The sequence below is a fragment of the Balaenoptera borealis genome (assembly GCF_965194805.1).
Source record: "Balaenoptera borealis genome assembly, chromosome: 3".
Classification (NCBI taxonomy): Eukaryota; Metazoa; Chordata; class Mammalia; order Artiodactyla; family Balaenopteridae; genus Balaenoptera; species Balaenoptera borealis.
Window position 1 is genome coordinate 156,694,916 of NC_138866.1, and position 15,579 is coordinate 156,710,494.

General features: G+C 35.2%; 2 long non-coding RNA genes across 2 annotated transcripts in view; both read left to right on the plus strand.

Moving 5' to 3' along the window:
- Positions 1–15,579, plus strand: part of LOC309625972 — a 264,883-nt gene that overhangs the window by 216,170 nt on the left and 33,134 nt on the right. The window lies entirely within an intron of this gene.
- LOC309625980 overlaps positions 2,381–15,579 on the plus strand; it is a 37,758-nt gene continuing 24,559 nt past the window's right edge. The window contains exon 1 of the long non-coding RNA XR_014242865.1: positions 2,381–15,543. This is a non-coding gene — a long non-coding RNA (uncharacterized lncRNA). The remainder of the gene's footprint in view (positions 15,544–15,579) is intronic.

Sequence of the window (15,579 nt, forward strand, 5' to 3'; positions counted from 1 at the left end):
AAAGATAATAAAATATATGGAAAATTTTATAGGCTTCCTAGAGGTTTTAGTAAAATGGATTAATTTTTTAAAAGAGTGAAAGGAAACAATGCAACGTTTTTTGAAGATAGCATTGTAGATGTTACAACTGATTATAAAATTAAATTATTAACATTTTATGTCAATATATTGAAAAATTTAGACAAGAAATAAAAGAATATATTTAATCTGTGCAACCATCATTATAACATATAATGAAAGAAAAAAAATGTTTATATCACTAGAAAGACAAAACAAGTGGGGTTTGAATAAATGAAAAATAGACCCTGTTCATAGATAAAAAGCCGAATACCAAATATATCTCAATCATTGCTAAATCTTTTTGTAAAACTAAAATAATTCTAATAAAATATATTAAAATATTCTCTTAGAAGTATACTAAGGTTTATGGGAAAAAAATATACTTGGGAAAGAAAAAGAATTATGAGAAAAGAAGAAAGAGGAGAAAAAAATCATGTAAAAAGTTTTAAATGTATATGAAGTAAAGCCATCACAAGTTTAAAAACTTTTTCACATGTACATGCATAAAGACATATCAATGGAACAAATATTAATTTGCAGAAATAGATCCAGTTCCTATAGACATTCTTTATAGGATAAAGTTGGTGCATTATTAAGGTATCGGTCTCTTCAAAAGACTCATATAAAGATAAACGGCTTGGTTCTTGGGGTCCCGAGTCCAGTAGTGGAGTGATGGTAGGCAGCTGTGTCCTGTGACATCATGAGGGGACCCCAGTTACTTTCATGTGTGGCTCTGTCATCCTGGTGTTGAATTTGCCCACATGCCCAGCAAAAACTAAAAGGAAGGAGAAAAGAATGGGTGTTTGTAGACAGTTTGTATCTGCTCTACAGTCTGTTCTCTGGCCGCTGAAGTTTGCAGGTAGACCCCTCTCCCCGCACACACAGAAATGGCCTCTCCTGTAAGCAGATAATCGAGAGTATCACCTGGTTACGCGTCCGGGCCAGTCCTCCAATCCAGTATCAGTGGTAGAGTAAGAGGAGGTGACTTCTATAAAAATCTACACCCTCAGTGTGGAACCCTGAGAAATGTGGCATCATGATGGGTTGTATTGGACAGGAACTTCAAAGACACCTGCCTGGGGAGTGGAAGGAATTCCTCAGTTCACCCTTTTTCAGGGTCTCCTTCTTCCACGCGCTCCATCATTCTGGAATTTCCAGAGAGATCTTCCTTCCACGTGGCCTCCATGGGCACCTCATAAGTGCAAGTTGCAGATCACGTTTCCACCTGGGGCTGTGCTGTTTGAGCATCCTGTTTCCTGACGCTATAAGTTTGGGGTCCATGGACTTGCCTTCAGGAATTAATCTGTCACAGGCTGTTTTATAAAGGATTTCTGCAGTTTCTTTTGCAATAAATTCCTTTAAAAGCTTGGTAGGTTTTCTGTCGCAAAGGTAAAAAGTAACCCCAGGAAGTACCTGGTCTCGTCAGAGACCCTAAGTGTATGGAATCTCCTCTTTTATTTTCTAACCACAGGCTGAGAAAAGTTCCTTTAGCAAAACTGTAGTTCCTCCCATCTGTGTTTTCAAATAGGCTAATTCTTGCCCTACTTCATCTTGGTCTAGTATCTTTCTTAGGTAGTAATGATGGGCAAACCCAGAAAAATATTTAGATGTTTCTACCATCTTCCCTAGAACTGTAGTTCGATTAAGAAGAATTCTGCTTTCCAATACATTTCAGGCAATGCTTTAAAAAAATGTTTGTATGGCATAACCAGGATAATCAATTTTCTAGAGTAAAAGATTTGTCTGTTCTATTTCTGCTGTCAAAACCAAGACAATGCCATTTATTTTAGGTTTTTATAGTGTCAGTATAACACTTCCAGATACCAATTTCTGCATTACTTGGGGTACAGGCTAATATATATAATACCCTTGCCCCCCAAAATTATAAATTTACTTTGATTTCTCTTCAGTCTGGCAGCACACTGTTCAGAGCAGAGAGCACCTACAGTCCAGAGCCCTGGTTTTTCTGTCCTTCTTCCTTGCCATCTAGTTGCCTTTGTCCTCTGGATAAAGTGCACTTTATCTCCACCATGAATGGTTCCAGGGGACACTGGACAGAAGATGAGGACATCAACTTTCTTATAGGGACATTATCCAGAAATTGCTGCATCACTTCTGCACACATCCTGTTGGTCAGGACTGAAGTCCCAGGGAAGCTCAGACGTGTAGACTCTTGTTAGCCACGAGCCTAGTGAAAATCCAGAATGTTTTCCAATGTTGCATAAAAGAAAGGAGAACATTCATACTGGAAGGAATTTAGTAAACTCTGTCAGAGGTAACATTGCATGTCAGTGGATACAAGACAGATACTTCAGTTAATATGTGGTAGAATTCAGTAGCTAGCTGAAATTAAAGCTTTTCATCCCTGAATTACAGTTTATACCAAAATAGATTTAAGAATGATCAAAGATGTAAACACAAAATAAAACTTTAAATTTTGTGGATGGAGAAATGGAATAACCGTTTTCATAATATTAATATGACCAAAAAACCCCCAAAGCTGTAGATCTTAAGACAGGTAAATTTTACCTAAATACAAAATCAGAATTTCAACATAGAAATGCACACACAGGTGTATGCACATGCACAGAGTTAAAAAACAAATGACAATTCGTAGAAATATTTGTAATATTCTTTAGAGAAAGAGGGTTAATTTCCTTAACACATAAAGGATTCTCACCCAGTGACATGAATGAGCATACACCCAAATAAACACAGAAGGATGGACAACAGGCTTAAAATCTCAAAGGAGGAAAAAAAAGTCTCTGGAACATATAACCAGAACATATTACCTGTTTATAATATCCAGTTTGCTCAGGTCAAAACACTTAATTTTATATTGTGTTTTCCAGAGGTAGAAAAACGTGTTCTCATCCAACATTGGTGGGAGTTGCAAGCAGTGTCCTCTTCCTGGGCGTTTTGGCGAGCGTTTTTAAGAACACTTGCTCTTTGACCTAACAAATCTACTGTAGTAAATGGTCTTACTATATATTGGCACATGTTGAAAATAGCAAATTAACCACAGCCTTGTCTGCCTTATCAAATTGCTGGGGAAGTGTCTATTTCCAGGACACTACACACACCTAGTGTTCCTCTCCCACATTACTTGTGCCTCCTCTCCATCTCATTTGTTAACCCCTCCTCACCTCCTGGACCACATAACATTGACGTATGCCCAAATCCAACCCTTGGGTTTCTCACGTTCCTTTATGCTCACTCCTTTCAGGGTCTAATCCATCCCCAAAGCTTTAAAAAGCATGTAATGCTGATGACTTCCCAAATGATATCTTCAGCCTGGACATTATCTCTGGATATCCACCAGTGTCTCTTAATTTCCTCATTGGTATCTTCACTACAATAACTCCTACAACTAATTGTTGATACCCCAGCCCCGCCTCCCAACAATTACTCACAGCACCATCCTTTCAGTTTCTTGGTTCCAAAGCTTCAGGATAACCCTGACTCCTACTTTCTCTTTTTCATTTCTCTCCCTTCTCTCCCACATCTGATCTAGAAGTAGATCCATTGATACTCTTTCATTAATAGAGTAATTTGATCCATTCATGCATTAGAATATTATGCAGCCAAAGACCAAATGAGGCTGCCTAACAGGTGCTTGGGACACTAGCCCTGGGATGTTAAGTATAAAAGAGTCACATTGTAAGATATTACATATATTCTGCTAACAGTGTTTAAAAATAATATGTGTATACAGTATTTTGTTTGTAAGATAATATAAAAAGTCATCTGCCTAAATATGTAACAAATTAAGGATTGTGGTTAATTATATACCTCCAAATTACATATGTAAATGGGGGACAAGGAAATGAGACAGATGAGGCTTCATCTCTAATATTTAGATTTTTTCTCTTAAAATTCTTTCATAAATGTGGCAAAATGTTAATATTTGTTTATTCCATTTGACACCTTTATTAGTTTTTAGTCTTCAATTTCATTTTTTTAGTTTAAAGTTATTTTTCAAACTAAGGCATAAAAGAAGACAGTGATACTGAGAATATGAGATAGTCCCAGGGCCAAAACTGGATAATTATCTCTTCAGTTATATATGTATAAATATATGTGTCACAGTGCTGTACTGGCGTAAAGAAGACATACAAATGATTGGAATAGAATAAAGAGTCAAGAAATAAACTCTCACATATACAGCCAGATGATCTTCTACAAGGTGCCAAGATGACATGATGGGGAAAGGACAGTCTTTTCAGCAAGGGGTGTTAGGAAAACTGTATATCCAGATGGAAAAGGATAAAGCTGGACCCTTACCTTACACCATATGCAAAAAAACAATAATTCAAAATGAATTAAAGACTTAAAACTATAAACCTCCTGGAAGAAAATAAAGGGGAAAACCTTCATGACATTGGTCTTGGCAATGATTTCTTGAATATGATACCAAAAACACAGGCAACAAAAGCAAAAAATGGAAAAATGAGACTATGTCAAACTTAAAACCTTAAAACTTAAGAACTTCTGTTAATCAAGGGAAACAATGAATAAAGTAAAAAGGCAGCTGATGGAATGGGAGAAAATATTTCCAAGTCATATATCTGATAATGTGTAATATCTATAAAATATAAGGAACACCTACACCTCAACAACAAAAACATAAATATTGGTATTAAAAAATTGACAAAGGCTTGATTAGACATTTCTACAAAGAAGATATACAAATGGCCAACAGGTATATTAAAAGATGTTCAGTATTACCAATCATTAGGGAAATGTAAAGCAAAACCACAGGAGCTATCACCTCATACCTACCTATTAGGGTGGCCACTGTCAGAAGAATGGGAAACAGCAAGTTCTGGTGAGGATGTGTAGAAATTGGAACTCTTGTGCATCATTGGTGAGAATGTAAAATGGTGCATCCATTGTGGATAAAACGGGATGAAGATTCTTCAAAAAGTTAAATTACCATATGATCCAGCAGTCTCAATTCTGGATATATATTCAAAAGAATTCAGAGCGGGATCTCAGAGATATTTGTACACCCATGTTCATAGAAGAGTTATTTACTATAGCCAAGAGGTGGAAGCAATCCAACTGTCCACGAATGGATGAATGAATAAAACAATGTGGTGTAGACATACAATGGAATGTTATTCAGCCTTTAAAAAGAATCAAGTCTGCAATATGTGACAACATGGATGGACCTTGAGGACATTATGCTGAGTGAAATAAGCCTGTCACAAAAGCACAGATATTGTATGATTCCCTTCCCTCATAGAAAGTATCTAAACCAGTCAAAAATCACAGAAAACCATAGTAGTGAGATTTTGCAAAATGAAGAAGTTCTAGAGATCTGTTGCCCAACAATGTGAATATACTTAACAGTGCTACTGAACTCTACACATAAAAATGGTTAAGATGTTTTAAAAAACGTGTCAGGTCCTTCACTAGATTTTGGTGAGGCAGTGATGACAAGACAAACGTGTTCCCTTTCTTTTGGAGCTCATAGAAAATTCTGATGAGAACTGTGAAGGGGTGGAGGATGCTTTGAAAATTAATTGAAAATTAATAATAGGGGCCCTGACTTAGTCTGGGGTCCCTGTAATGGACACACCCTTCATTATTCTTTAAAAGCTTAATTGTATTCATTATTTATAAGGTGTTCAGTACACATCTCTACTGTAATTGTTCATTAATGCTTTGTGTCATTACCTCTGTAGTTTGTACTTTATACTGTTGTCACAAGGATTTGGAGGTGGAGCACATGTCAATGGCCACACAGAATGAGAGCTGTGACTAGTAGTACCTTTAATGGTAGCAGCTTATATTAAATATAAACTTTCCTGGATGTTCAGAGCTAAAATAACAATTATAAGTATTTTCGTAATCGTGCATAATTTTACAAGTTCATCTCTGCAAGGTGCCTAGAAAGGTGACTGGCAGAGAACAAATGCTATATGCAAGGTGTTCCTGTCATTATACTTTTTACTATTACTGTTATCATTGTTATTGTTTATTATTATTATTACTATTGTTTAACACATTCATTATGCAAAGAAAATTGTTTCTTAACATTTCCAAACAACTGGCAGCTGCCTGTGCCTCTTTTTAAAACTATTTATTTCAGGAAAATCCTGCGTGTGCCACCCATTTGCCCTCAGTGTATTTCCATCTGTTCTTCTGTGTTTCTTTTATGTATTCTCGCCCCACGTTTAACTGCTTTTCCAACTTTAATAAGTATGTTGTTTCTTGTGTGACTTGTTCTGTAATAAAAAAGTAATAGCTTTGTGTACTAATTTTTTCTTATCCCACTAAGTACATAGTGAATTCCTATTCAGCAGTAAATTATTTGAAATCTTATTCCTTAACTTATTGAAATTCTCTGTATTCTGGCAAGGGACCACCAATTGTTTAACACATTTGATATAGTCTTTGCCTCTGTCACCATCTCTAGCAGTTGGATTCTTTGTGCCATTTTTTGTCACTCACACACAGAGGTATGGTGTCTCCAGAAGACGTGTGCGCATGTAAATGGCCAGTGGGAGAGAGGTCCCATTGGAATGCAAAAGCTAGATGGTCAGAGGGGTTAGCTAATCATAAAAAAATTATATTCATTTTAATGTACAAAAAAACTACCTGTCATGTACCATGTACCTGTGGGACACTTAGACGTAGTCAAAATTGGAGATAATAATTTTTGAATTCTAAGCATTTGTTTACTTTAAAGTACAGTCATGTATATTCTAAATATTCAACAAAATATGCCTTGTTTCCTTGAATGTATATTTTGAGTTTCTGAGTTGAATTTCATCCAAGGTGTTGATTTATATTAGCTTAATGCAGAAAATGCCATGAAGAAAAAGAAATCAAATAAAGAGAAATTATAATAATGACTGAACATAGTTGTAATACGGATAGAATAATGCTGCTTCTCAAATTGGAACAGGACTTTTGGTTAAAAGTCTTCCAAATTTTTATTTCAGGTTGGGAAATACTAACTTATGTTTTATTTGTCACTGTATTTAGTGAAGTAAAAATAGAAAATATTTCAGATAAGCTATTACATTTGCATTTTTTTCCTCCTTTCCTCAACACCAGAACATATGATCCTTGAGGGACCTCATCACCTAGAAGAGGGTTTGGCATATGCTAGGTGTGATATAATAGTCAATAGACTAGAGAACAAAGGGGTAATTGTAATTCAGGGGTGATCCATCTTCATAAAATACTGGGCTCTAAAAAACAGGTAGAATCGGTACACAGGATGGTGGAGCTATTCCAGGTGGCAGAATCTATTGTTTGGCGGAAGTTGGAAGGAATGTGTTTCTGTGTTAAAGAGAAGAGAAGAAATACAAAGGGAGACCTGGATACTGAGAGTGAGGTAGCTGGCAGAATAGAGTATTTCAAAAGCATTTTATTGCTTTTTTTCTCACTATGTACAACACTTTACAACATTTTTAGATGGTATGTGTTTATGACTTAAGTCACACGAACATGAGTAAATACAGAATCCAACGAGTTGCAAATTTAGCAATGCAGTAGGCAGAAAAATTCCACTAGAAATTAAATACACACAAAAATAAAATATTGCTTCTCTTTGTAGGCAGTGTTGTCTCTGCCCACCCATCGACTTTAGAATCTGCTGTCTGTGTTGTTGCACTGAATTTATACACAACTAGTGAGGTTCTTGGAAAATACTTTATGCTTAATTTCATTTTAATTTGAGAGAATATCATTGTTTTTACTTGTGACACCATAAATAAGTAACATTGATGTTTGCTTTATTTTAACTTCCCCAAAGAATGAATTTGAATAAAACCATCACATTTGTGACCTAAAATGATCTCTTGGGCAACGTGCATAATGGCAGAGTTCATCTGTGCCAGGTTGCAGGTTTAAAACTAATTGACGGCTCATTGATAAACTCCTGGAATTGGAGAAGGGGTCAGCACTCATAAAAACACTAGCATAACCTTCACTATAGCAGCATGAATGGTTTTCCACAGCCATGCTTATTTCATAATGTGCAAGAGGGTTTATCAGGCTAAACAGACCATATGGTGAAATGAATCCTTAAATTGAAAAACAGAAAGGCATTTTTAAAGTGTCAAAGAGGAGATAAAGTCATCTACACATTTCTGTAGAGAAGGTGCAAGAATGAAAAACCTGAAAAGTAAAAATATGGCATGGTAAAAAAAAAGTTAAAAATTCAGGACCCTGACTGATGATGGTAAAATTCAAAATTTAAGAAAATGTACTTCCCATTTGGCCTCCATGGATTTATTACAAAAGAAAATTACTTCAGCCAATTTTTTTTTGTTTTAGAAAAATATGATTTCTGTGTAACTTAAAGCATAATTCTGTCTGATTCTGTTCAGTGTTTTGCTCATGTTATGATTTCTTCAAAGTGGAAAGAAAAGAAAACACAGCTTGTTTCATTGACAGGAAGCACAAGTGGGCTAGAAAAATTGGTTGTCACTATTGAACAATGTTAGTTGCCAAAGCATGTGCCACTCTGGAATGATTTTAGGATAAAAAAGACCATGTAGGGCTTCCCTGGTGGTGCAGTGGTTAAGAATCCACCTGCCAATGCAGGGGACATGGGTTCGAGCCCTGGTCCAGGAAGATCCCACATGCTGCAGAGCAACTAAGCCCGGGCGCCACAACTACTGAGCCTGCGCTCTAGAGCCCGCGATCCACAACTACTGAGCCCGCGTGCCACAACTACTGAAGCCCATGTGCCTAGAGCCCGTGCTCTGCAACAAGAGAAGCCACCACAATGAGAAGCCTGTGCACAGCAATGAAGAGTAGCCCCCACTCGCCACAACTTGAGAAAGCCCACGCGTAGCAACGAAGACCTAACGCAGACAAAAAAAAAAAAAAAAAAGACCATGTAAAAATTGTTTGAGGATGTCAGTGAAGCTCAGTCTAAAAGGACATAAACATTCCAAGTTCCTTGATTTTCTCTTCCTTAATCAGAAGCAAACTTAGAATAGGAAGAGCTAAGTGAAATTGTCTATGGTGTTCTACTTACTCTTCAAATAAAAAGCTTCACCTGACTGTGGAAGGGACAGGTGTTTTTCAATCTTTTGTTTATTGGTAAATAAAAGACGAGTGAGCCCTAACTGCATGAAAAATAGGTGACTGAGTTGAATATGGCATCTGCTCTCCACTAATGTAATTTCTTCAGCTTAATTGCTTTCTGACAGCAATCCCTGGATTTCTCAGAAGCCTTCTGTCCAATATTTAGCTGCAAAAGATTCTCCCAGACCTCTTTATTGATGCCACAACCAGAACATTTAAATTACATAGCCATATACGTAACACTTCTATTTAAGCATTTAAGATTATATGGATAGGGGTATAGCTATGGATGTACATGCGTGTGTGTCTATTCTCAATAAATAAATCATCACAGGCTAATGGTGGAACTCAGAAATATCTTTGAACATGTGTAAAAATTAATTCTTTGATCTTGTCTGAAATCTTTATTCAGTATACAAACATACACACACACAATCCTGCTATTCCATCTTTGATTTTGGAGCTTGAAGGTTTGCTACAGTACAAGGACTATTTCCCAGTAGAGCATTGAGCAACATGGTGAAATCATAATGAAAATTATGGTCATCTAGAGTCACAACATGTTCTCTTGTAATTAATTTTGATGAATTATATAAGGGCTTTATTTCTAATTCTCTCTGTAAAGAGAGTAAAAAATATTAAATTACGTAACAACATTGATGTGGGCACAGAAGAATTGAGATTAAAACCACATCCCACCTTTAGAAGTGTCTGGGTTCCTTTCAGAATTTAAGTCTCTACAGACAATCAAATCACCATAGAGTGTTCTCTTACTCCCCTTATTCTGTCCTAGATTTTATTTCTGCATAAATTCTGTTGTATGCTAGGTCATGCTGGGCCATTTCAGAATGTCAGAAAACAAAATGTCTTTGTTTCAGATTTTCCGTGACTTCAGGAACACTTGTATTCTGTTGGTTATCTGACCTTCTGTTTTCCCATATTTTGATTTTAGAAGCAAATATCTCTTTTCCATGGTGTAGAGGGAGTGATATGGAAATTCATTTAGTCTCTTAGTATTTTCAGATATGAGACGGGTAAAATATCTGCCCAAGGAATAGGAATGCTATAAAGAGTGATGGATAATTGCACACTTGTAAAATCAGGATATACACACACACAAATACATGCATAATTACAAAACCTGGGAAGATTAAAATGATGGAATTTGTTAAAATATCCTAAGCAATTGATGACTTATATACATTTATTTATTTTGGTAAACCACCTGGCTTTTCTCTCCCCTCCTCCACCCATTGCCTTTGGGTTCAATCTCTTTACCTCTAAACAAATAGTCTATTGATTGGAGCTTACGATCAGGCAAGGTTATGAAATTATTATACTGTTATTTTAATTTTGTAATCACTGTTGATGTGTGAATCTGTATAGTTTAAACATAAAGGTTAGGAACAAGAATTATGGAAGCAAATATCCTCATTCAGGTCCCCACTCTCTTATTTACTACACGTGTATTCTTGGACTATCTCCTTTTCTTCTCTAATCCTCACTCCTTATCTTAAAGTGCAGTCATATCCATTACACCAAGAGAATGCACACAGACTCCCTAGCAAAGAGCGTGGCACAGGTAAGTACTCATCACCTGTCAGCCAGCAATGGTAGTCATGATGATGTTGATGGCAACTGTACAATAGAAATGAATGGCTTGACCTACTTTTTTCACTCAACTGTATTTGGTCATTAATTTCCTTCACCATCTCACAGTGGAAAGAGGAAACACTCTTGTTTGAAAAATATTTGAGCCTTTATTTCACAGGGTTGTAGCTGACAGGTCTGAGAGAGATTTACTAATCCATAAGACCCTTTGTTTTCTCCTCTAGAGAAGCCATTCCTAGTGTGTCTCTCTAGTTGAGACTATTGGTAGCACATTGCTCAAGGGACTCTATTGAAAACTACATAAACTAGTGCAAGTGAAAATGCTTTGTAAACTCTAAGATTCCAAAGATTTTTAATTGTTTATTTGGTCTCAAATGTTTAATTAGATACATGAGTTCTCATTAAACATAGTACATAATCATGACCACAGGAGTTGTTGATATGTAAATATTTACTCCCTGTGAGTTTGGAGAGGGATGGTATGGTTAATACATCTGCACTTTAAAAAAAGAAAAACAAAATAATAATGTGAGTGACCAGAGACCCCATTTTGAGGATGCATAAACTATAAAATAACCTGAAACTATGGGGGAAAGTAGCAGCAAAATAGTAGCTAAGTGATGGGGATAAAGAAAGGTCTAAGATTGGTAATGGGTCATGAGATTAAATTATGATTAATGATTAATCTGAAGATGGCAATTATCTTCTTCACAGATGGCTTTCCCTACTGAAATAAAATGGATTTGTGAATGGTATTGCTATGTTTCACCTAAAATAAACCAAATGAAAAACTTCATTCCAGACAAAAATAAATATCAGCAAAAGAGAGAAAACACAGAGATATAAGGATCTTACCTGTAAGTTGAAGGACTGATATTAGCCGATCTCATACAGAATGCTCTCAACATTTTAAAATTCTTTTCTGTAAATAAAAAACTAAAATCAAGGTAGTTTAATGATTGATATCTGATCCATTTACTTTACTTTTTTTTCCCCCCTGTGAGGTGAGAGCTTAATGGTCTTGGTAAATTAAGAGTAATTTGGTGAGGATGACTTGTCACTGTCATCATTGGGGAAAAAGTTTTAGTCAATTATATTTAATATCAAGTTATTTAAAAAACAGTTTATTAAGTGATATAGTTAATATTTTCAACCTGATTGTTTATATTCAATGCTGAGTTCAAGAACGGAAACATTTTAGTTGAACAGCAGTGTGCTTGTATTTAATGCCACAAAACTGTACACCTAAAAATGGTTAAAATGATAAATTTTATGTTTTGTGTATTTAACCACAATGAAAAAAATGAAGAAGAATGTTTTTGTATTTCATATTTATATTTTATATTTATATTTTAGTATAAAGCTTGACTACCTGTACAATTAATAGCAGTTCTTTAATTCCCAGTTAAAACTTTCTCAAGGAAAAGAAAATATTATAAGCATGCCTGTGATATTTTAGATAAAATACTCTAACTCATAGAAAATTACTTATAAAATATTAACTATAAAAACCAATAAAATATATGCTGTAGTATTAGGGTTCCTGTTCCTTCCATCTTATAGTTTCAAACTTAATGTTGAATTCAGAAGACCTAGAGAATGATTCATTTAAATGAAAAAGGAGAAAATGTAAGGTATGTTACCAGGCTCAGTTTCATGGCTATAAATCAGTGGTGGCACCAGGAACTGAACAATTCTGGGAAAAGTGGCAGAGCTTGTCTGGGATGCTTGGGGAGAGCTGTATCAGGCTTGAAATCCAGCTGAGCCGCAAGCCACAGAACAGAGGCAGAGTCTGGAGTCAAACAGAGGGTAGAAGAAGCAAAGAAAGGAAGCCATTTCCTCTCCTGAGCTCTTCCACTTGGATTACAAACATTTACTGTTATTGTCCAGCTTCTGAGCTGCTCTTATGAATTTACAACAGCTAACTGAATGGATGAAAGAAAATCTCAGAGGTCAGTTGATCAAGAAATTGGAAACCCAACCTATTGGATAAGTCATCCAAGTAAATGATAAAGGAATCATGATTTGAGATATGAAACTTGAGATACAGAAACCTGGCCACATGTTCATCTAATCCCTAGGGAACGTAAAACATATCATGAAAGAGAAGGAAACATTAAAGAAAGAATGTGCAAGATGTTACAAAAACATCCAAACTAGGTTGTCACTCAATATTTACTTGAGTAACATCTCTAGGGACTAGATACTTAAGGAATTCTGTTTGGAAAATGCTGTACTAGATGCATTACCATTAAAATCGGGGGGGAAAAAACAAAAACAAAATGCTTTCTATCTCACTGATTTTACTTTTGTTTGAAAATACTGGACAATGCAAATAGAAGGTAAAATAAAATACTGGGCTGGTTGAAGTACAATTATCATTATATGTAGACAAATTGATTTTCTAAATTGTAAACTCAAGGTATTTTTGTAATATTTCCCTATGTTCCTTTCTTTGTATTGATGTTATATTTTTTTAAAACATAAAGATTAATGACAATGTTGAATTTATATCAAAATACATTAGATGGTAATAAAAGGCAATTTTAACTTTTTTAAAAGGTGTTTTATACTAGGCTGCAAAGAAAATATAAAATAACTAATCAAAGTAGAAAATAAACTCACTTGTTACTTTAATAGTAATTACATTAACTACATATAAAGAATAAAATGTAATAATCCAAAAGCATGTTGAATTTATTCTAATAAATTTCTCTTTAAAAACCTTGAAGTAAACATAAAATAAAGAAAATCTAGAAAATGGATTAAAGACCTAAATGTAAGGCCAGACACTATAAAATTCTTAGAGGAAAACATAGGCAGAACACTCTATGACATAAATCGCAGCAAGATCCTTTTAGACCCACCTCCTAGAGAAATGGAAATAAAACCAAAAATAAATGGGACCTAATGAAACTTAAAAGCTTTTGCACAGCAAAGGAAACCATTAACAAGACGAAAAGACAACCCTCAGAATGGGAGAAAATATTTACAAATGAAGCAACTGACAAAGGATTAATCTCCAAAATACACAAGCAGCTCATGCAGCTCAGTATCAGAAAAACAAACAACCCAATCCAAAAATGGGCAGAAGACCTAAATAGACATTTCTCCAAAGCAGATATACAGATTGCCAACAAACACATGAAAGGATGCTCAACATCACTAATCATTAGAGAAATGCAAATCAAAACTACAATGAGATATCATCTCACACCTGTCAGAATGGCCATCATCAAAAAATCTACAAACAATAAATGCTGGCAAGGGTGTGGAGAAAAGGGAACCCTCTTGCACTGTTGGTGGGAATGTAAATTGATACAGCCACTATGGAGGTTCCTTAAAAAACTAAAAATAGAACTACCATACGTCCCAGCAATCCCACTCCTGGGCATATACCCTGAGAAAACCACGATTCAAAAAGAGTCATGTACCACAATGTTCGTTGCAGCTCTATTTACAATAGCCAGGACATGGAAGCAACCTAAGGGTCCATCGACAGATGAATGGATAAAGAAGATGTGGCACATATATACAATGGAATGTTACTCAGCCATATAAAGAAACGAAACTGAGTTATTGGTAGTGAAGTGGATGGACCTAGAGTTTGTCATACAGAGTGAAGTAAGTCAAGGAGAAAAACAAATGCCATATGCTAACACATATATATGGAATCTAAAAAAAAAAAAAGGTTCTGAAGAACCTAGGGGCAGGACAAGAATAAAGACTCAGACATAGAGAATGTACTTGAGGACATGGGGAGGGGGAAGGGTAAGCTGGGACGAAGTGAGAAAGTGGCATGGACTTATATATACTACCAAATGTAAAATAGATAGCTAGTGGGAAGCAGCCGCATAGCACAGGGAGATCAGCTCGGTGCTTTGTGACCCTCTAGAGGGGTGGGATAGGGAGGGTGGGAGGGAGGGAGATGCAAGAGGGAGGAGATATGGGGATATATGTATATGTATAGCTGATTCACTTTGCTATAAAGCAGAAACTAACACACCATTATAAAGCAATTATACTCCAATAAAGATGTTAAAAAAAAATAAAAAACGTTTAGAATTAGCTTTGAAGCTGTCTCAAAAAAAAAAAATCTAGAAATGAAGGACCAGAAATATTCAAAATAATAAGAAAAGTATTTGGTATAAGAAATTAAGAAAACAATAGCAGCAACAAATGAATGGAATTAATTTAAGAGAAAAAGCAGAAATTTGGGAATGAGATCATTAATCATATTAAGAGGCTGTTATTGCAATAAAATACACATTTCTCTGGCAATCTATCATGAAATGAAAGAATACAGAACAAGACAAATATATGCACTGTTTTTTTCAATATTGTCCTGCCCACCCAAAATGCATAAAAATAAAAATTATAAACATACATTTCTGAGAATGAAATGATTTTTAATTTATTATTATATGATACATTAATTTTCTGCTTGTAATGAAATAAATTAATTTTAAATGTATTAGATTTAATATTAATATTTTAAATGAATATTTTGCAAAGAAAATGTGCAAAGAATTAAAATTTTGTACTTTCCACAGATATCCAACTCACAATTGTCAGGGAAATATAGCTTTCTGAGTAGTGGAAAGAACAATAGAAAGAAAACCATACCTAGGCACATTATATTGCTGTAAAACAACATCTGTCAGTCAAGGCAGAATTTTTTTAACTGAAAATACTTGCTAAGTAGAAATGCCTTTTAAAAATGAAGTCTAAGTTACAGCATCTTCAAACAAGTGAAAATGTATAGAGATTGTCAACAGAAGAACTACTCAAAAAGAGATACAAAAATGTATCATTATGGTGAGAGGCCTGTGCACCGCGATGAAGAGTGGCCCC